At 39.2% G+C, this 22,168-nt stretch overlaps 1 pseudogene; it reads left to right on the forward strand.

The window, feature by feature from the left end:
• Positions 1-9,116: 9,116 nt before the first annotated feature.
• Positions 9,117-9,233, forward strand: LOC124797021 (annotated as a pseudogene).
• Positions 9,234-22,168: the final 12,935 nt, after the last annotated feature.

The following is a 22,168-nucleotide window of genomic DNA, read 5'->3' on the forward strand; positions in this document are numbered from 1 at the left end:
TCAAGCAAGCTTTAACAATTAATAATGCAAGTTTTCATTTACATAACTCTATTAAAACATTTAAATATTTCAATTGTTACACACCTTTATGAATTCACACGTAATGGCGTACATCTCTTAGTCTCGACAAAAGAATGCTACACTAGCGTTCGCTACTACGACACAGGATATCTTACTCGCTCGACTCCCAGATGAAGATGACAAAGAAATTGATGTTCGTCACGTATTATATACTAGTTACTTATTTTAATCTTTGTTCGACATTTATCGTCTGTGGCGGTTTCATTACTCGCCGACGCAGATATTCTCAAAGATAAATAATAAAAAAAATACTTAATTTTATACAATAACACAATATGATACATATAATTTTCTCGTTACTACATAATATGTTGTTTTTGTTTCTTACTAGACGTTACAAAGCCCCCTGGCAGCAATTGACTAACGTTAAGCATGTTCGGCAATATGCTGCCACTAACGTCTGTTTGGTTATTGTCTGTTACCTTGGTTGGAACATTCACTTTAAACTTCTTAGTTCTTTTACACTGTAGGTTTAATTACACTTTTTATACTGTTCTTACACTTTGCGAGGTGACCATAAACCTAGTCCCAGGGTCATTACATTTATCTGGCTCCCCCATTCGGGCTACGTGCGATCAGAAAACCTGGGAAAACTGCGCCGGCGACATAGTCATCTCGCCTGGTTTGTTTTAATACCCAGTTTGATCACAAAAAGTTCAGACTCTGTCCAATGTTCACAGATAACAAAGGCTGTTTATGACAACATGTTAAACTTTTAGTCTCTTTGTTACCAATATACCTTCTACCCTTTTTCACATTTGTGTTCTGTATTGCAATGAAAGTCACTCATTAAACAGTTTTACAGTGGTATAATGAATCGTCTCTGCACTTACGACAATTGTTTTAAAATGTTCTAGCACTCGTGCAAGTTTACTTCATTAACATGACGAAAACATATTATATCTATACATCACTGAACCGATGAATACTTTGAGTCTGCATCCTGTAACTAAAGAAAAACACAATGTTTGTCACGTCATTTCGTGTCCAATATACCGTTTTCATATTAGTGCATTAACCACATAGTTGATAGTTCATTTGAATGACAACAATGTTGTACGGAGCGGGCGGCGCGAAGCAATTGTTGAGTCGCGTCTTTTGGAACGCCGCGTGCCGATGGCCGCTGGGTTCGACGACCGGCTCTCAGTAACAGCGATGTCGTGCTGACGTGGCGCAAGCAGTCGCGAACCGTGCCAAACCATTCGCCGATGTCGGCGAGTTGCCGTGGTTTACCGCGAACGGCCGGCTGGCGGCAAGGCACTCGTCTCTGCTTCTCCGCATGGCTCCCCGTCGTAGTGCATGAAACAAACATTCCACAACGGTGTACTGTCTCTAAGGACACTGATTACTAGCTGTGGAAGAAAATGCAACTTGTTTAAAAGTGTTTATTGTTCATTACGCCGTCGCTTCGCTGGTATGCACAGGATGTTTTGGCATGATAACAGGTTTCTTGTGGCATTGTGACACTGGTATTCAGGGTTCGTCACACGCACATTGTACTACACACTTTCACTTGTTCTCACGGTTGATACACTGCCAGAGCGTCTTTCAACACGCGAAAATATTTCGGTACACACATACTAAATGTCTCCGTCGAGCGATGTTTGTTTGAATCGACTCCGAACGGATCACTAACTACCGTTTTTACTCATAGTGTACTACTGTTCGCCGGCCGAAGTGGCCGTGCGGTTAAAGGCGCTGCAGTCTGGAACCGCAAGACCGCTACGGTCGCAGGTTCGAATCCTGCCTCGGGCATGGATGTTTGTGATGTCCTTAGGTTAGTTAGGTTTAACTAGTTCTAAGTTCTAGGGGACTAATGACCTCAGCAGTTGAGTCCCATAGTGCTCAGAGCCATTTGTACTACTGTTCGTTGAGCACTGCACTATGACAGTTAGTCACTCAACACTTAACTTATACCGACGTATATATTAGTGCAGATACAACAGTCATTTTCTGTCCCTACTACACACAATATTCCGTCCTTTCCTAGGTTGTTTATGCACACAGTTTATTTTTAATGCATAACAACTGTTCTTAGCATAATCACTCTCATCGACATTGAGTCCATTGTGTTACCTTCTCATTACACACTTCTAATACTATTACTAGGCATATATTGCTTTTTTGTAATTATTTAAAGGTGTGTGATTTTTTTTTTTTTTTTGTACATAGCTTTCTTTTCCTCTTTTAGTGTAGCTTGCCAGGTTATCACCCATCTAGCAAACAGATTTTACCATGTGCATGACAGCTTGACTTGGGCATATTGTTCAATAAATACTTCATTTAGTACTAGTATTATTTTTAACGGTCCGTCCTACAGGACTACAGTGTAGTTTCCGCGTAACTTGATTCGTGTACCGCGTAATTAATATTCAAGAACGTGTGCCAAGTACACAGGCTTCAATTGAAGCATTAATACATACAAAGCATAGGTTACACGGAACGGTTTTGTTTTTTATTGGATTCTGCTCCAGTGTCGTTCTCAGATCACTATTGGCAGTAAACATTACATCACATAATTATTTCGTACTACTAAGTCAATTTTTGGCTAGTATAGACTCTCTCTCAGGGTTCCTTGATTCTAACACAATTACATCTGCTACATATTTATATGAGATTTCATCATTAATTGTACTTACTTACTACAAAATGATTCAAGAAATTAATCATTATTTTATCAACAAAAGATTATTCATTGCTTGAAGAGCATGTAGTATTTTAATGACACTAACTGTCTGTAAACCAAGTCTTCCATTTGCATATTATTGCTCAGTTTACTGATTCTACTTCCTCAGAATTGTAACTATACATAAATTCTTTCTTAAAACTAACATACTTATACTCTAAAACACAATTGAAATCTTCTTACCACTACTATTTACATCAGACATGTCACTGCATAAATAACTTTACATCTTTACGTGGATACAGTCCTTTGATTTTCCCCGTCTGGGGATGTGCTAACAAATAGCTACATTCGTGTGCCAACATCTTCCGAATCTCTTTAGCCACTACTTCCCTCCTCGACCAAGGGATGGAGTAAGTTGCGCGACAGTATGTTTTGTGGGGCATCACCTCTATGTGATAGTGGTACCCTTTGACTATTCCTGGTCGGTCGGTAAATACCATAGTATATTCCGATAGCAGCTGCGTCAACTGTTGCTTTTGGATATCGCTTAAACCTTCAGATTCCTGCACTTTGGTTTGAAATGTCTCAACATTTGTTTCAAAATTTCGATCCTCTAAATTCGGGTAATAGAGGTCTGCTACATGTGAAAAATCATCGAGGTGTAGTACCCAGGGGTTCCTACATTTGATATTAATTCGATTACAACATGGCACAAGTACCTCCTTCGATTTCATCATAGACAACTCAATCCTCCTACCTTTATTAACTATGCTTAGTTTCCCCAAGGAGAGGTCGATCACTGCGTCCCTCTCACGGAGAAAATCTACTCTCAGAATGCAGGCCACCTTTAGTCCTTTAACAATGAGGAACGAGCTCACTATGGCTTCGCCCTCCTTACAAATCTCTACCTGCACCTGGTATTTAACTAATTGGCTCTGTGCACTTATGGCTCCAGACACCTTACAATTATTAACCGGGAAAGTCGGTATGCTACGTCCTTTTCCCAGTGCTTTAAATAACTCTATACTCATTACACTGACTGAGGCACCTGTGTCGATGATTATATTCACTGCAACATCATTGATTTTCGCTTCTATTATGGCTTGCACATTTTCGTTATTATCTTTCTTACATTCGTGCGGTTCGTTCAGTAGATCTTTATCCATACTGATACCGTCGTTGTATCGCAGCATACATATTCCAGGTATATTATTATCATTCGTGTTGCTCTCACTCCACCCCTCGGCCAGCGATGGAGAGCATATCGAGGCCGATCCTAGTTTGTTGGATTGCTTACTTGTGAGGTACTTGGACGGCTATTGTCCGTGACCTCCACTATGTGTACATTCTGATTTGTAGGCCGCCACGGCTGCGCAATAGGCGCGTTTTGCGGTGGGGGTCTATTGTTGTCATACCGGTCATTACCCTGTCGCTCTGGGCTTGTTCTCTGATTCTGATGCCCATTTCGATTACTGTCACTATAATTGCTATGCCACTGACCTCGCGCATTTTTCCAGCGGTTGGTCCCTGACATTCCGGATTCGTACCGGTCGTCAAATCGACGCTTTTTGTTATAAGTTGGTTGCCCATACCCGTTCTGGCTTCTACCATTACTACCATTTTGCGAATGCTCTTGCCGCTTGTTACCACCCCCACCATTTCCATGGTTGTGGTTTTGTGCACTATTATTTCTGTCATGTTTACACCCTGATCCATTATTCCGCGAGTGATCGCACGCTGATTTTGCGTCTTCCTGGATCAAGTCTATTGAATCTAGAACAGACAGGAAGTTTTCCATGTCGCTTTCTGGTACGTGTATTAATTTCTCTTTGATATGAATGGGTAAATGTGATTTTAGTAGTCTTATTATGTCTCTTGGTGATATAGGCTCGTCCCAGTAGCGCGTTTTGTTTATATACTTTTCAAAATACCGTCTCAAATTCCCAAGACGGGGTGAGTACGGTTCGGGATTATATACTTCTTTTCTTAGACGCTCTTGTATACAAGGCGACCAATATTTCGACAGAAACGCCCTTTCGAACTGTTCATATGTCATGCAGCTGTCTGCTACTTCCGTAGCCCACAACGCTGCATCACCCTGAATGTATGACATTACGTATTGAATTTTCTGTGCTTCATTCCACACACCAGGCAAGATATTTTTAAAGCTTTTTATGAATACTACTGGGTGTACTACTTCCGTTCAGTAGTCAACGTTTGAAACTGCCTATTTTTGATTAAACTTTCTTCAACTAATATTTTTGAACTATATGGATTTGCTCCTGGGACATATGCTGTCTGCTCCGAACCGAAGTACAGCTCTTCGCATTATCGACTACAGATTCACCATTGTTGTGTCGCGTATAAGTTTGTGCGTTGCCAAAAACATTGGCTGTTGGCGACACAGTTTCATGTTCCAGATGTTTTCTGCTTTGTGCTAAACCCTTTTCCAAGTCGGATATCCGTTTGTTAATATTCACTTGCCACTGCGGAATATCCTCACTGAGTATTTGTTTGATGGTTTGCACGTCGTTCTGTACCTGACTATTTACTGCGGTACTGAACGATTCGGGATTTCTATCTGCTATGGCTGCTTGTACTTTAGAATTAATATTTTTGTCAATCTCACTCTCCTTCACTTCTAGCCATGAGTTGAATTCGGTTTCAATTTTAGTCGCTTGTTCGTTCCACTTCTGCTCTACAAGCTGTGTGGAATCTACCTCTAGCTTTTCTAACCGGTTGGCTAAGACACCTATCTCATCTACCATGTTAGTGTTTGCTGCTTGCAGGTTGCTGACCTGTACAGTCAACTCCTGCACGGCCTTAGGTATCGACTCATAATTCTGTTTCATACAGGCAATCTCCTTTTTCATATGTTCTAACGCTTGCACAAGTTGCTGGTCCCGCTCAGCTTGCTGGCGATCTCGCTCCGCTTGCTGGGCAAGAAACTTTTCCTCTAACTGGCGATCTCGCTCCGCTTGCTGGCGATCTCGCTCGGCTTGCTGTTGCGCAAATTTTGCCTGGTAATCCAGCACGCGCTCTAATATCGCTTGAAGTGAATATCCGCCAGGCAGATTACCACTCTCTGGTTCCTGCTTTTCTGGAGGTGGTGTAATTTCTTTATCTACATCTCCTTGAGCACTAGTGGGCGGTGGCATCACTTCCTGTGCCCCTGCCCCCACATTTTCGCATGGTATATCCTCAAAAAGAGTACTTGTACTGCTTAAGGTACCCGGTTCTACATTTCCTGCACTAACTAATTGCTGTTCCTCAGTATCCATATTGCTCGGACGTTGACTACGCAACTTAACCATATTCCTAAATTACCTACTCGAACACAAGATCTGACAGTTTTGCCACTTGCACACAAAATACGTTAATTTATCTACACTACACTGCCCACTAAAAATTACTATCTACCATCAACTTTGTCCTGTCATAACACTAACATCAAACTACGCACAATATGCACACCACTAGCGATATGAGATCACTTCACTGGAGCTCAGCTTCTACAAACAGGACAACTACACTGTAGTCTTACCTTTAGTTTATCTGATCTCGGGGTTCGGCTGCCCCCGGATTACGTAGTCGTTACAGTATCTCAGTACTATCAGGATCGTCTTCTCTGACTCGCTTGCAGTAGTACGTTTTTTCATGAAAGAGTGGTTGCACATTCATTAATACATTGCATTAATCATGATACACATACATACATTTATCACTAAATACATATATATATATATATATACATATATAACAATAGACACTGAAAGGAAAATACATAAAAATTTTGTGGCCACTGCAAATTCGAGCCCCGCGTTTTTGGGCGCCAGTTTCGCGTTTTTGTCTGAGAAAAAAATATATATATATTGTTTTCTATTTATTTTTGGTTTTGTTTTTGTTATTGCTCGCGTAATAACGCATATACGAAAAGAGCCGCGAAATATCTGTTAGTAATGCCGTGCTTTGAATTTCTTTATCATCATTACCTTTTAACAAAGCAAAATATATATATATATTGAGATCTTATTGTTCTGTACCTGGCCTACAATTAAAAGAACGTTTTTTCGTGACTGTAACTCATTCTAAAAATCAACATATCTTCCCTACTTTATAGTTATTGAAAATTGAAATTACTTGGTTATGAACACTGATGTTACAGTTCGTATGATCGTTCAACAACAAAATTTTGCAGTGGATTTTGTTTCTCGGTAAAACACCATTCAATGCCACGACTAGCACAAGAACATGAGACTCTTATTAAAAAAATACGTTTTCACTATAAAGTTTGCCAGACCAGAACGGAGCACAGCAAGATTCCTATTAGATTTGGACGGTACATTAACTTATTTGTACTGTGAGTTATATACTATCAGCAGCCCGCGTCAACCTGCAACACATCATAAAATCTGCTGATCTGCACTGCAAGTCTGGAAGCTAAAAGAAATAATATTATTTTACTCTTACTTTACCGCTTCCTTGCGGTATGATAGACTACATTGGAAGTCGTTTGAATACGCCGCGGCCGCGGCTCTTTCGTTCGCCACGCAGCTCAGCACCACAGATAATATTTATATAACTGAAAAATGTCTCAACAGGATGGGATAATAGTCAAGCAAGCTTTAACAATTAATAATGCAAGTTTTCATTTACATAACTCTATTAAAACATTTAAATATTTCAATTGTTACACACCTTTATGAATTCACACGTAATGGCGTACATCTCTTAGTCTCGACAAAAGAATGCTACACTAGCGTTCGCTACTACGACACAGGATATCTTACTCGCTCGACTCCCAGATGAAGATGACAAAGAAATTGATGTTCGTCACGTATTATATACTAGTTACTTATTTTATCTTTGTTCGACATTTATCGTCTGTGGCGGTTTCATTACTCGCCGACGCAGATATTCTCAAAGATAAATAATAAAAAAAATACTTAATTTTATACAATAACACAATATGATACATATAATTTTCTCGTTACTACATAATATGTTGTTTTTGTTTCTTACTAGACGTTACAATCTTTAGCTTACATATTTACATCACTGATAATGAGTAAGAATATATACAAATTTAAAGGCATAAGTATTCTGCAACACTGTAAAACTCTTTTTCAATGAGATAGTCTTTAAGACGCGAGCAGAGAATGTGTTGTAAGGATAACTCCCATCTTCACAGTGCAGAAAAGCTGGTGGTGGAGGGAAGGATCCAGATGGTTCAGGTAGTGAAACAACCATTGAAATCAAGCATGTTATGTTCAGCTGCATGTTGTGCCAGAAGGTGGTCTACTTTGCTCTTCACCACAGTTTGGCAGTGGCTGTTTATCCTGCTGGACAGCTGGTTGGTAGTCATACCAATGTAAAAAGTCATGCAATGGTTGCAGCAGAGCTGGAAAATTACATGGCTGCTTTCACAGGTGGCTAGGCCCCTGACGGGGTAGGATAAACATGTGACAGGACTGGAATAGGAAGTGCTGGGTAGGTGGATTGGGCAGGTTTTGCACCTGGATCTTCTACGGGGATATGATCCTTGTGGCGAGGGGTTGGGATTGGGACTGGCATAGAGATGGACTAGGAAGTTGTGGAGGTTGGGTGGTTGACGGAACACCACTTTAGGAGGGGTGGGAAGTATCTCAGGTAGGATGTCCTCCATTTCAGGGCATGATGATAGGTAATCAAAGCCCTGGTGAAGGATGTTGTTCAGTTGTTCCAGTCCTGTGTGTTGTACTGGGTGACAAAGGGGACACTCGACACTCCTTTGTGGCTCATTTTTGGAGGTGGTGGTTTTGGAGGTGGTGGGAGTATTGGGGCTGTGAGGGGAAATAGCATGGGAGACCTGTTTGTGGACCAGGTTCGGGGGATAATGCCTGTCTGTGAAGGCATTGGTGAGACCTCAGCATACTGAACAAGGAACTTTTTGTCACTGCAGATACACCATCCCCAAGTATCCAGGCTATATGGGAGGGATTTTTTGGTGTAAAAGGGATGACAGCTGTTAAAATGCAGGTACTGTTGGTAGTTGGTGTGTTTTGTGGTGGAGTTTTGAACTTCATTCTCGCTAGCAAGGATACGAATGAACACAGTAACGGCTGGCTCACCGTTGCTCTTGTACATGGACCAAAAGTCGATAAAGTAAAAGGGCTAGATAATTTCAATTCATGTGATGTCATCGCTTATCGGATGTTTCAGATTTGTGAAGTGTACAACAGAGATAAGGGTTCATCATATTACATGTCGACTATGCCTTTGGTTCGCAGGACCTGGAATCATCGTAAAATAAATTAATTGGAATCTGTCTCAGTGTGGGTGAAAGGTGTTGTCAATTGTAAAAAGATCGCACTCGTTGGTGATCTGACTCATTGTTATAGAAATTAAATAAAGTTCCCTTCTTTAAAGCAATGGCCTTGCCGCAGTGGATACACCGGTTCCCGTGAGATCACCGAAGTTAAGCACTGTTGGGCGTGGCCGGCACTTGGGTGGGTGACCATCCAGCTGCCATGTGCTGTTGCCATTTTTTGGGGTGCACTCAGCCTCATGATGCCAATTGAGGAGCTACTCGACCAAATAGTAGTGGCTTCGGTTAAGAATACCATCATAACGACCGGGAGAGTGGAGTGCTGACCCCATGCCCCTCCTGTCCGCATCCTCCTCTGAGGATGACACGGCGGTCGGATGGTCCCGGTAGGCCACTCATGGCCTGAAGATGGAGTGCTTTTTTTTCTTTTTTCCTTCCTTATCCTTAATCCTTATCTACTAAAAAAACTTCACATTGATCTTGCCAGAAGCCAAGAATCGATTCTTCTTGGAGTTGTAGCTCTCTGGGGCACCCTGGGATGCTCTCTGTGGCCACACACATTAACGCAATGGCTCAGCATAAAAGAGAAATAACTAATGTAGGAATATTATTAACAGTGTAATATGCTGTTTAATTTAGCCCGACGTGTATAAGCACTCAGTAAACTAGCTCAGTTCTCAGGGTAGTTACGTAATCATTGATGAATAATTGTGCTTTTCTTATTTACCCAACACTACAGATATTATTCCAGGCTCATGAGAAGTCGTGTGCTTATTGCACCAGAGAATATTTGCCAAGTCTGTTTGATATACACTACTGCAATACGTAACTTAACATCATGGTTTCATCTTGATTTCCCAATATAAAATACCAAGAGTAGCATCTACAAATGAAATCCTATAATGGAACTGGAATTCTGTGACCACACCTTTTCTGCCTGGGATATTATCTTGTTATATAAAGAAACTCTGTAAGTAAAATTGTTAAATTATTAGTAGCTGCCTCCGGCCTCGTGGGATCTGAAATAAAGTTAATTGTCCTAACCAACGGCACGACTTGTAGATGAGCTGAAAGAAAAATGTTAAAGATTTTTCTAATATGGCGCCTAACAATGAAAATTCTTTGTTAAGGCCCATATCTGCTTAAGACAATCCAGGTATCAGACTACCATTTGACTGACCACATACACAAATTCTTTTGACAAAATAGCCATTATATTTTTCAAGTTTTAAGTACAACTTACATTATAAGCTGCTACAGCAAGATGAGTTTTCCACAAGAACGTCCCCTTAGGTCTGAATCCAAGCAGATAAGATAAGTGAAAGACAAAGGAAAGATAAGTCCACTCAGGAGAAACAGTACAGTAGGAATATCAACAATGTAGGAAAAGACAGATTACTTTCTTACCATAAAGAAGACATGTCAAGGTGCAGACAGGCACAATTAAAAGACACTCAATATAGCTTTTGGCTACAGCCTTCTTCAGCAAAGAGGGACAGACACAGCATTTATTTATTTATATTTCGTTTTGTATGTAGTCATCAAATGATGGCTTTTGCAAACATCATTTTGTTACAAAGTTATAGTAAATATATTTGTGTACAAAGTTTTTATACATAATATTTTTAACTATGAACATTGGCCATTTTAGTGTCGATGGACATTACACATCAAGTAATGACCTGCCAGCCAAAATAATATTTAACCACAGTATTCCCATAAAGAAAATAAAAAAAATGGATAGCAGTCACAAATCCAGATCTCAAAACAGACAAAATGTGTGGTACCCTAAACAGCTGACAGACCTAAAAAAAAAACAAGTTTTGTTACTGTACAACATATACAATAGTATGAAGTCTGACAATGCCAAATCAGCCTATTTGGAATGCAGGAATGAATACAAAAAAGCCATCCTGCACGCCAAAGAAACCTACAATGCCAACAGCATACGTAATTCCACCAATAAATGCAAAACTGCTTGGAAAATAATTAACAGTGCTGCCACAGATACTAAAAATGACAAAATTAATATCCCAACTCAAACACTCAATGAGCTTTTTATTAATTCAGTGAAAGAAATAGGAGACACAGTTATCAAACCAGACATTAGTCCATCAGAGTTACTCTCTCAAAATTGGGGTATACAGTCACTAAACACAAGCTTGCTAATCTTCTCCAAAGTATCACCTAGATTTGTACAAGACATCATAAAACAACTGAAATCATCTGATAGCTTAGATATATATGACATATCATGCAAACTGCTAAAAAAATGTGTGACTGCATTCTGTACCCTTTAATCCATTGCATAAACAAGTGCTTACTTGAGGGATATATTCCTGATGAATTAAAACTGTCTAGGATCATCCCAGTATACAAAAAGGGAGATAAAGACTCTCCATCTAGTTACAGGCCTATTTCAGTAGTACCCACATTCTCCAAGATAATAAAATGCATCATGTACCAACAATTATCATCTCACTTTGTGAACCTAGGAATAATTAATGTTACACAATAAGGGTTTAGGAAGAATCTGTTGACCATTGATACAACTGACACAGTAGTCAGTTAAATCCTCAAAGTTTTTGAGGACAAGGGCTTTGCTCAGGTCCCATTTTGTGACCTAAGCAAGGCCTTCGACTGTGTTGAGTACACACCGCTACTAGAGAAACTAGAATTCTATGACATCAAAGGAAACAGTCTCAGACTATTAAAAGCTTATCTCAGTAACCATAAGCAGGTAGTTTGTGTTGGTAAGGAAATGTCAAATATAGAAAATGTTAAAGTAGGTGTGATTCAGGGATCTGTACTGGGCCCCTTCCTGTTTCTGATGATGATCAATGACCTCCCCTTGTTTATTAACTCCACCATTGTATTGCATGCAGATGATATGACTTTTCTACATAGCAGCAACAATCTTAAAGATCTTAAAACCTGTGCTGAAAATACACTCACTCATGCAGCATATTTGTTCAGAGCAAATGGTTTCTTGCTAAATGAAAATAAAACTCAACAGATAATCTTCACTCTAAGAGACAAGCCACTATCTAATGACCCTATTTCTGTTAAATTCCAGGGAGTTTATTTAGATGAAAAGTTATTCGGGGGCCAACATGTAAACTACGTTAGTAGTAAGCTAACTAGAGTAATTTATTTATTAAGACAACTCAGAAATTGTGTACCTGACACATACATCAGATCATCTTATTTTGCATTTTTCCAAAGTATAATATCCTATGGCATTATCTTGTGGGGTAATTGTAGTCATATACATGACATCCTATTATTCCAGAAGAAAGCCATTAGGATAATTACAAATTCTCGACATAAGGCTCACTGCAAACCCTTATTTACTGAACAAAAAATTATGGCAGTAATAAACCTCTATATATACAATGTCTTAATATATACAAAGAAGAACCTACAAGGAATAGAAAAGCAACTGGAATCACTCAACAGAGGAAAGTCCACTGGACCTGATGGGATACCAATTCGATTCTACACAGAGTACACGAAAGAACTTGCCCCCCTTCTAACAGCCATGTACCGCAAGTCTCTAGAGGAGCGGAAGGTTCCAAATGATTGGAAAAGAGCACAGGTAGTCCCAGTCTTCAAGAAGGGTCGTCGAGCAGATGCGCAAAACTATAGACCTATATCTCTGACATCGATCTGTTGTAGAATTTTAGAACATGTTTTTTGCTCGAGTATCATGTCGTTTTTGGAAACCCAGAATCTACTCTGTAGGAATCAAAATGGATTCCGGAAACAGCGATCGTGTGATACCCAACTTGCTTTATTTGTTCATGAGACCCAGAAAATATTAGATACAGGCTCCCAGGTAGATGCTATTTTCCTTGACTTCCGGAAGGCGTTCGATACAGTTCCGCACTGTCGCCTGATAAACAAAGTAAGAGCCTATGGAATATCAGACCAGCTGTGTGGCTGGATTGAAGAATTTTGAGCAAACAGAACACAGCATGTTGTTATCAATGGAAAGACGTCTACAGACGTTAAAGTAACATCTGGCGTGCCACAGGGGAGTGTTATGGGACCATTACTTTTCACAATATATATAAATGACCTAGTAGATAGTGTCGGAAGTTCCATGCGCCTTTTAGCGGATGATGCTGTAGTATACAGAGAAGTTGCAGCACTAGAAAATTGTAGCAAAATGCAGGAAGTTCTGCAGCGGATAGGCGCTTGGTGCAGGGAGTGGCAACTGACCCCTAACATAGACAAATGTAATGTATTGCGAATACATAGAAAGAAGGATCCTTTATTGTATGATTACATGATAGCAGAACAAACACTGGTAGCAGTTACTTCTGTAAAATATCTGGGAGTGTGGGTACGGAACGATTTGAAGTGGAATGATCATATAAAACTAATTGTTGGTAAAGCGGGTAACAGGTTGAGATTCATTGGGAGAGTCCTTATAAAATGTAGTCCATCAACAAAGGAGGTGGCTTACAAAACACTCGTTTGACCTATACTTGAGTATTGCTCTTCAGTGTGGGATCCGTACCAGATCGGGTTGATGGAAGAGATAGAGAAGATCCAAAGAAGAGCGGCGCATTTCGTCACAGGGTTATTTGGTAACCGTGATAGCGTTACGGAGATGTTTAGCAAACTCAAGTGGCAGACTCTGCAAGAGAGGCCCTCTGCATCGCGGTGTAGCTTGCTCGCCAGGTTTTGAGAGGGTGCATTTCTGGATGAGGTATCGAATATATTGCTTCCCCCTACTTATACCTCCCGAGGAGATCACGAATGTAAAATTAGAGAGATTCGAGCGCGCACGGAGGCTTTCAGACAGTCGTTCTTCCCGCGAACCATACGCGACTGGAACAGAAAAGGGATGTAACGACAGTGGCACGTAAAGTGCCCTCCTCCACACACCGTTGGGTGGCTTGCAGAGTATAAATGTAGATGTAGATGTAGATGTGAAACATAGAGAAAATGTACATTGTTGTAATACAAGAAGCATCAAACACATATACATGCCTTACCACAGATTATCAAAATCAATAAATAGCTTTGAAGTCTATAGCATCCCCAGTGAAATAATACGAAAAGACTTAAAAAACAATATTTATAAAGAAGAGACATTTAAAAATTGAATAACATACATTTTTCTCATGTACTCATATTATAATAATTTCTCTGTATAAGTTTCGAGGGCAAAGAAATATAACAAAATGATCTAAAGAGACAACAAGATACCCTCTTTTGTTAATTTTTTAGTCGTCTTCACTTCTTCTCTTGTCTTGGTTGCATGTAGATGGACATCTTGCGAGTGCTGGCAAATGTAAGCATATTTGTACTAATTAAGCAAATAATATATCGATTTAATATTATTGTGCACTATTAATTTGTAAGAGGTGATCCCGATTTCATGCCCGCCTTCCTTGAATTAACCTGCATTCGAGTAATTTACAGTGCAACAATCGCAGCGGCCAATGCAGCCAACAACGCCATTATGTGGTGATATTAACTTATAAAAATTAGCGGAAGTAAAAAACTCACCCGCTATTAACATAATATACATTTTTCTCCACAGCTACCCGACGTTGCAGAAAATACGTAGCTTTAAGATTCTTATTTTCAGTACCACAGCCAAGAGCCAGAGCCAGGACTCCGACTACAATGCTTTGGTTAACAGAGGTAAGAAGAAATACTCTCGTACGTGTGTGGGCCACAATTTTAATTAATAACTAAAGATTTTTTGCTTTAAAGTGAACTGACTAGCCAAGGAAATTAATATGAAAAGTTTATTCCATTGTTCAACTTATATGTTCATGCTTTAAGATTCAGTGAGTCTAACATTCACTAACATAAAAAATAATTTCCACTCAAGTTTAATATTGTTAAAAAAAGAGAACTTCACAAAAGCATTTAATTGTAAATCAAAATTACATGAAATATCATTTTGATTCAGGCCCACGACGTAAGTCGGCAACAATCAACATTACCAATCAATTTCTGCAATTAAATTATGACGGCCAATGGACGCGAGATCTGTGTGCCCCTACAGTTGAGTCATTGTTTGTTGTGGTCTTCAGTCCTGAGACTGGTTTGATGCAGCTCTCCATGCTAATCTATCCTGTGCAAGCTCATTCATCTCCCAGTACCTACTGCAACCTACATCCTTCTGAATCTGCTTAATGTAGTCATCTCTTGGTCTCCCTCTACGATTTTTACCCTCCACGCTGCCCTCCAATGCTAAATTAGTGATCCCTTGATGCCTCAGGACATGTCCTACTGACTGATCCCTTCTTCTAGTCAAGTTGTGCCACAAACTTCTCTTCTGCCCAATCCTATTCAATACCTCCTCATTAGTTACGTGATCTACCCACCTAATCTTCAACATTCTTCTGTAGCACCACATTTCGAAAACTTCTATTCTCTTCTTGTCCAAACTATTTATTGTCCATGTGTCACTTCCATACATGGCTACACTCCATACAAATACTTTCAGGAACGACTTCCTGACATTTAAATCTATACTCAATGTTAACAAATTTCTCTTCTTCAGAAACGCTTTCCTTGCCATTGCCAGTCTACATTTTATATCCTCTCTACTTCGACCATCATCAGTTATTTTTCTCCCCAAATAGCAAAAATCCTTTACTACTTTAAGTGTCTCATTTCCTAATCTAATTCCCTCAGCATCACCCCACTTAATTCGACTACATTCCATTATCCCCATTTTGCTTTTGTTGATGTTCATCTTAGACCCAACCTTCAAGATACTGTCCATTACGTTCAACTGCTCTTCCTGACAGAATTACAATGTCATCGGTGAACCTCAAAGTTTTTATTTCTTCTCCCTGGATTTTAATACCTACTCCAAATTTTTCTTTTGTTTCCTTTACTGCTTGCTCAATACACAGATTGAATAACATCGGGGAGAGGCTACAACCCTGTCTCACTTCCTTCCCAACCACTGCTTCCCTTTCATGCCCCTTGACTCTTATAACTGCCATCTGATTTCTGTACAAATTGTAAATAGCCTTTCGTTCCCTGTATTTTACCCCTGCCACCTTTAGAATTTGAAAGAGAGTATTCCAGTCAACATTGTCAAAAGCTTTCTCTAAGTCTACAAATGCTAGAAACGTGGGTTTGCCTTTCCTTAATCTTTCTTCTAAGATAAGTCGTAAGGTCAGTATTGCCTCACGTGTTCCAACATTTCTATGGAATCCAAACTGATCTTCCCCGAGGTTGGCTTCTACTAGTTTTTCCATTCGTCTGTAAATAATTCGCATTAGTATTTTGCAGCTGTGACTTATTAAACTGATAGTTCGGCAATTTTCACATCTGTCAACACCTGCTTTCTTTGGGATTGGAATTATTATATTCTTCTTGAAGTCTGAGGGTATTTCGCCTGTCTCGTACATCTTGCTCACCAGATGGTAGAGTTTTGTCAGGACTGGCTCTCCCAAGGTCGTCAGTAGTTCTAATGGAATGTTGTCTACTCCCGGGGCCTTGTTTCGACTCAGGTCTTTCAGTGCTCTGTCAAACTCTTCACGCAGTATCGTATCTCCCATTTCATCTTCATCTACATCCTCTTCCATTTCCATAATATTGTCCTCAAGTACATCGCCCTTGTATAGACCCTCTATATACTCCTTCCACCTTTCTGCTTTCCCCTCTTTGCTTAGAACTGGGTTTCCATCTGAGCTCTTGATATTCATACAAGTCGTTCTCTTTTCTCCAAAGGTCTCTTTAATTTTCCTGTAGGCTGTATCTACCTTACCCCTAGTGAGATAAGTCTCTACATCCTTACATTTGTCCTCTAGCCATGCCTGCTTAGCAATTTTGCACTTCCTGTCGATCTCATTTTTGAGACATTTGTATTCCTTTTTGCCTGCTTCATTTACTGCATTTTTATATTTTCTCCTTTCATCAATTAAATTCAATATTTCTTCTGTTACCCAAGGATTTCTACTAGCCCTCATCTTTTTACCTACTTGATCCTTTTGTAACATTATGAGTCAAGATAGCTGTAACGGAAATTGAATAGCGTAAAGTTATCACTAAAAACGCACGCCGCGCGATTTGTGACGATTTGGTTGGTCATAATAGTAGTAACATGCTTTTGAATACAATTAAAATATAATGGCAATACCTGTTTAGTGTTATTGGAAATGATATGTAGTAAATTAATGAGTAAGGTAGCCGATCCTATAAGAAGAGGTGAAATTGGGCATATTAAGGTGTTTTGCTTTATGTCGACTAAGCCGATGATATGGCGTCTTTTTTTCCATTTACTCTTAGAAAAAAAAAAAAAAAAAAAAAAACAAGTAATTGTGCGTTGTGAAAAATATAGGGGCGAATTTTAAATAGCTACAGTGTATAATCAGACTAACAAATGGACATTCAGTTATGCGAAATAGCGGACAGCGAAGTGTGGTCATTAAATTGAGTACACCTACAGGGCGGTCAATTCCGGGATAAGTCTATTCGCAACTCACGAGGGACGCAGTATTGAGACCGGTTTTTTTTAATTATATCACGGAGAGTGGGCTTCAATTTATAAAAAGGAGAAAAGCTGTATCATTATCATTGACTGTTGGCGTTAAGCAACCAAAACTGTTCATCAAAGGGTTTCGGTGAATGAGTGGTAAATGCGAAATGAAACTGTGAACGAAGTTATGTTAAATAAAGCAGAAGAGACAAGACAGTTTGGTCGTATCTGTTGTTATTCCATAAACCGTAATATTTCTTCTCGTTGTACGAAGCCTTTATAGATGATTGTTATGACAATTTGCTTTGAAGGGATCTCGTTACAAGTTAAGTTTTGGAGACCTGGTCAACAGGGGATAGTTCGTAGATCTTAACTACTGCAGCTATTCTGGAATCAGGTGCTACCGTGACCGTTGTGTGTTGTCAATGGCTTAAGGTCATCATATCTCATGCTCTAAGATCAACGCGCCTTTCCTCTTGGTATAACGGTGTCTCACGGTAACAACGACAACGCCGACGGTGAAGGAAGATACGGTAGAAGTGGCGCCACAACGTGCGGCTTGATCGAGGAGGATTGCTGCATCGAGTCGAGTGTCATCCAAATTCACGAACCCTAGAGTTGGAAAATATTGTAGCAGCCAGTGAGTCTGTCCAATGAAAGAGGTATTCTTCAATAATCACTAAAAGTGAGCGATACTACCAGGTATGATTAAAATAACTGTATAATTATAAAAAAAAGGAAGTTGAGACTTGTGATTTTGGTAGATAAATATATATATATAAATACATAGTGAAAATAAGTGTATGTCTTGGTAGTGAATAATCATGTCAAAACGAATGAAAAGAATACATGATAATGTGCAGCTGAGTAGAGTAATGAGTAGAGAGAGAGAGGAAAGTGAAGAGGATAGGGATGATGCATCCCATGAGCTCAATGTGAGACAGGAGACATGTACAGATAATAATACAGTTATTATATATAAAAACAAAGATGAGGTGACTTACCGAACGAAAGCGCTGGCAGGTCGATAGACACACAAACAAACACAAACATACACACAAAATTCAAGCTTTCGCAACAAACTGTTGCCTCATCAGGAAAGAGGGAAGGAGAGGGGAAGACGAAAGGAAGTGGGTTTTAAGGGAGAGGGTAAGGAGTCATTCCAATCCCGGGAGCGGAAAGACTTACCTTAGGGGGAAAAAAGGACAGGTATACACTCGCACACACGCACATATCCATCCACACATACAGTGTCTGTATGTGTGGATGGATATGTGCGTGTGTGCGAGTGTATACCTGTCCTTTTTTCCCCCTAAGGTAAGTCTTTCCGCTCCCGGGATTGGAATGACTCCTTACCCTCTCCCTTAAAACCCACTTCCTTTCGTCTTCCCCTCTCCTTCCCTCTTTCCTGATGAGGCAACAGTTTGTTGCGAAAGCTTGAATTTTGTGTGTATGTTTATGTTTGTTTGTGTGTCTATCGACCTGCCAGCGCTTTCGTTCGGTAAGTCACCTCATCTTTGTTTTTATATATAATTTTTCCCACGTGGAATGTTTCCTTCTATTATATTAATAATACAGTTATTGATTTAGAGCCGTTAGGAGATTCAAATACAATGATAAGTAAGGTAAGCAGCGTGGGAGAACATAAAGATCTTGAGGTTTCGGAAGTAGATCAGCAAGTTGATCCTCAAAATGGAAATATTAATCAAAAAATGTTTGATATGCTGGTATCAATAAATACTCAAATGGGTGTAATGAATGGAAGACTTGGTTCACTAGAAAAAGATAATAAGCAACTAAAAGAGGACAATCAAAAGTAAAATGAAAAATTTGAGGCCAAATTTGGTTCATTAGAAGTTAAAATGGATTCTTTGGAAAGCAAACTGAACACCTTTGATTATAAACTGGAAAATACTAAGAAAGAATTAAAGGCAGACTGGGAGACTCAATTAAATGCGAAATTTGGAGAACTAGATGTAGAGTTTTCTAACACCTTAGAAAGGCAATATAATAATTTAATGGGAAAACTTCATGACGTAGAATAGAAATATGAGGTAGTTTTGAAGAGTATGATGGCCTGTCCAATAGGATGGTTAAGTGTGAAAGCAGCTGTTTCAATGCTAGCGCACAGATAGAAGAGCTTTCGAAACAAATAGTCGAGTTTGAGTCCAATGCTCATAAGGGGATTGACAAGTATTTAGTAGATCAAACTAAAAGACTTGACAAAGATCTATCTGAATGGATAGAAATAAAAGGATATGAAATTGTAGACAAGGTTAAGACTACTATTGGATCCCAGCCAAATGAAAATATCAATGGGCACCTAAGTAGAAATGATGAATTAATTAAGCTCTTCACTAGCGAAATTCAGAAAATAAAAGAGAAAATAGTTGAAGAGTTACCTAAATGGCAAAAGGAAACCAATCATAAATTGGCGGAGTTAGAACGAAAGTCATCACAAAATTTGTTGACAGAGGATGAACGTTCGGAGAATAGGTCGAAAAACAACCGAACATGTGATAATACGAAGTACAATTGTGGTGAAAATTTGCATTGGGAAGTTGATGATTCGGTTGGTAAAGATGATGATTCTTTTGGTCAGCGAGGATATTTGTCTTCTTTAAAGGTGGAGAACAGCATTTTTAAAAGTAGACAATTCCCAACATTCTCCACTGAAAAGAACAACCTGCATCCGAAAATCTTTATCAATAATTTCAAAAGAATATTTCCACGTAGCTGGTCAGAACATGACCGACTTCAATTTATAGTATCCAAAATTACCGGAGAAGCTGCATTATGGGCCGCCGAAGTAAGTGAAAGTTGCCATACTTGCGCTGAGTTTGAACAACTTTTTTTGGCTAAATACTGGTCGTCGAGTAAACAAGAGAAATTAAGAAAAGAGGTTTACCAACCTGAGTATTTTAACAGTAAAAGGAGTACTTTAAGGCAATATTTTGAAAAGTACATAAATAAGACACGTTATTGGAGTGATCCAATTTCTCACAAGGAAGTGATCAGAATTTTGAAGGGAAGGTTGCCCATAAATATACGTGAAAAGTTAATAAATGTTCCTGACCATGATGTAGAACAGTTCTTGTCGGTGATTGACTCTATAGATATGATTATGGAAGATGCAAGACAAATGAGTAGTAATCAAATGTCGACTCGCACTCATAGTAATACGAATAATTATAATAATAATTTAACATATGATAATAATAATACCGAAAACCAGGTCAAACCCACATCAGAGGAGCGTGGACAATCTTCATCCTATAGTTGCAATAAAAACAATGATTATAATAAATATAGAAGAGATACTTACTGTGTTAGAGGTAAACCTCGATATGGTGACGCGAATGTGCATAGTAGTGATATTAATAAGAGTAACAGATACCCAAGTGATGAACCCAATTGTATTCAACCTTGGGAAGATAATTCGAAGCATAATGTTCATCGGCAGGATGAAACAAATGCCTCGAGTCCTCATCCAGCACAAGGAGTTATACCAATGGGCAAAGGAGCCTCCAATGTGTGACGGGGTGAATACCATAACTCAGATCATACTGTGCGGATTGTGGAAGTTCATGAACCCCCACCGATGACTCAACGAGATAGATTAAACTAATACCAGTCACCAAATGCCTTCCTAGGATGACTGGAAAGGAGAAGGAAGGCAGGCATCAATTTGAACCGAGAGTATTAAGGTACAATAATGATCAGGATATAAGGAATGAATTAATTGAAGAAAAACCTGAAGTTTCTAATAAATGTGGTCAAATTTTACAGGCAATAATTCCAAAAAGTATAAATAATGTTGATGTTGAAATATTAATTGATACTGGAGCAACTATTAGTGTCATGACGCTGGACTGTTTAAAACAGATAAGCCGAGGGGTAAAAATGCCTACTTTTCCTATCACAGGATGTACCGTGTCTGGCGCGTTCAGCGCAAAAATGCAAAAAGCTGTGAAACAGGTACGTGTCGACGTTACAATACGGGGGGCTCAAATAGCAAGTACATTCCTGGTTGTTCCTAAAATGACAGTACCATGTATCTGGGGTTTGGATTTTTTATGTGAGACCGGTGCAATCATTAATTTAGAGAAAGATGAATGTATATTTAATTCCAATGGTAATGTTTTGACAGCCACCCTGAGAAAGGGCCGAGTAATTCCAAATCAGTTGTGTATGAATCTAATGGTAAAATATGTCAGTATTGATGATAAAAATGTGTATGATATATGCCTTATTGAATGTTCTGAAGAAATGATTGATAAAATGTCATTGCAGGAAAAGGTGTTAGAATCAGAATATTTATCTGTTATCCAAAGGGACGAACTGTACTACTTGTTGGAAGCATATCAGTCGATTTTTAGTAAACGTCCGGGTATAATAAACGACTTTGAATTCCATATAAAGACGTATGCACATAAACCCTTTTGTCGTACTTCCTATTCTATCCCATGGACAAAGAAAGTAGCAGTCAGAAAGGAAATCAATAAAATGTTAGAATCGGGTATTATTGAGCCCTCAGATTCCGAATATTGTAACCCTCTTGTGGCAGTAATTAAACCCAATGGTGACATCAGATTGGTGTTGGATGCCAGAGAGATCAATAAGATCATTATACCTGTACAAACGCAACCCGAGAACCTAGAAGAGTTAGTACAAAAGTTTTATGGTG

The sequence above is a fragment of the Schistocerca piceifrons genome, chromosome 4, assembly GCF_021461385.2.
Source record: "Schistocerca piceifrons isolate TAMUIC-IGC-003096 chromosome 4, iqSchPice1.1, whole genome shotgun sequence".
NCBI classification, from domain to species: domain Eukaryota; kingdom Metazoa; phylum Arthropoda; class Insecta; order Orthoptera; family Acrididae; genus Schistocerca; species Schistocerca piceifrons.